This window comes from Bos taurus, chromosome 10, assembly GCF_002263795.3.
Source record: "Bos taurus isolate L1 Dominette 01449 registration number 42190680 breed Hereford chromosome 10, ARS-UCD2.0, whole genome shotgun sequence".
In the NCBI taxonomy this organism is placed as follows: Eukaryota; Metazoa; Chordata; class Mammalia; order Artiodactyla; family Bovidae; genus Bos; species Bos taurus.
Genome location: NC_037337.1, coordinates 66,890,678 through 66,892,747, shown reverse-complemented (window position 1 = coordinate 66,892,747; position 2,070 = coordinate 66,890,678).

The window sequence follows — 2,070 nt, the reverse complement described above, 5'->3', positions numbered from 1 at the left end:
CTCCTAGATTCCACAGTAACACTGACACCACACTCTTAGTAGATGAATTCTGCAATAACAGTGCTTGGCAGCCTTGCAGTTAGCTTAAAAAACTTCGGCTCACAAAATTCTTTGCAAGCTTTCTTCTCACAGAAGGAGTGAACTGCAAGAAAAACAAAAGAATTATGTATTTTTTGGGTCATGTTGTCACTTCATATTAGACAATGATCTATGGACCCCCCTCCATTGAAGCTCTGACTGCATTTATGTCCATTGCCCTGGGTCTGGGCTTATGTATCTGTCTTAACAGGCTGTGAAAGAAAAGTTATGTTTCATCTGTTTGTCGAGGGAAGTGGGGTAAGATTGGGTTGGTTTAGCTAGTTAAATCTAGTGTTATGATGTTGATGGTTAATGGTTCTAGTTAGCTCTGCCGAGAGAAAAATATGTGTTTCAATGACACAGGCCACTCTCTTATAAATGTGGCCATTGTTTGGGGAGTAAAGGAATGATGGGAATGACTCAGGACTGTTCATTTATTGAGACTGGAAAATAATGGAGTATAATCTGCAAAAATACTGAATCATGGTGCTGTACATCAGAAACTAATACAAAGTTTTAAATCAAATATACTTCAATTTAAAAAAAGACTACTGAGGCAAGAAAAAAATTATGCATTCAACTTAAAAAAAAGACTGAAAAGGTGATTGTCAGAGCAGATGCTGCTGTTAGAAATCAATTAGAGAGGTTAAAGACCCATAACTGGAGTCACTTATTTCATAGAACACAGAATTTTGCACTATCCTTTTCATAATTATCCTATACTCTGTGTTTGATAATTATACCAACGTTATGGTCATACTCAATATAACATTTCAATGGTCATGTCCCATTGAAATCAATTTCATCTCAACTTCGTCACTTTGGGCTCTGGCCCATAATTGAAGACAGTGCTCCACATGGAGCCATGGTGTTGTGCAATGATATTAGTTGGGCAAAGCAAGTAGCTGCTTTCTAAGGTTATCATGTGTAATTCCTTTTTCCAGTTCAAGAACATATCTTGTTTTAAACAATTTTTGAAAGGCAGCCAAAGAAAAGGTTGGCTCAGATATGCCTTTACCAGCCTTGTTTATGGGATATAATGTTCCACGATTGGAGGAAGATGATAAAGAAAAGCTGGCTTTGGGTGATGTGTAGAAATATGTGTTCATGTATTTAAATTCCATGGAAGAGTAAAGCCCAAAGAGAAAGACTGAATAGAAAAACATTACAATAGGATTATTGATTACTATCTTATATTCAATTACAGCTCAGAATGAAGTTCTAATAGCCAGCTGTTAGTGAGAAGAGTATGTTAGTAAGAGCTATCTAACAGAGGACTAAATGGCATCACTTAAAAAAAAAAACAAAACAACCTTTTTCTTTTATATTGGAGTTTAGCCAATTAACAATGTGGGGATAGTTTCAGGTGGCCAACAAAGGGACTCAACCATACCTATACATGTATCCATTCTCCCCCAAGCTCCCCTCCCATCTGGCCTAAGTGGCACCACTTTTGATGAACTGAAATTGAGGCAAGAATATGAAAAATGACAAATGATATGAAGATTTATAGGACTTCTATTTTCTTTCCTGATCACTCTTATCAAATATGCAGGCAAACAAAGTTTTCTTTGAAAGCCAGTTTCTCAAGGGAGGCAAAATTGTTTTTGTGATCCAGCTGATTTTATATTAACTCTGGGGGCACTCACTCCAAAAATGGAAAGCTTAACTGAACAAACCAGGAACTCCCTGAAACAACTTGAAACTTCCCAGAAAGTGGTGCACGCAGCCTTGTGTCAGAAACAAACAGAAAACAAACCAACAGGCTGCGGAAACCTGTTTGTTGAGCAGCGAGAGGGAAATGCCCTCAGCCAGACAGTCTAAACCCAGGAATGTTGGGCAAGAGATCAGACCCACAATCGGAAGGGGAGAAGAGGCCGATAAGGCTGCAAAGAAAGCAGTGTCAGTCACCAAAACTGGTTTCAGAAGTAAAGCGAGGAGGGCCAGGATGTTTATGATACGATCACATTGTGCCGCTAAATCCTGGCACAC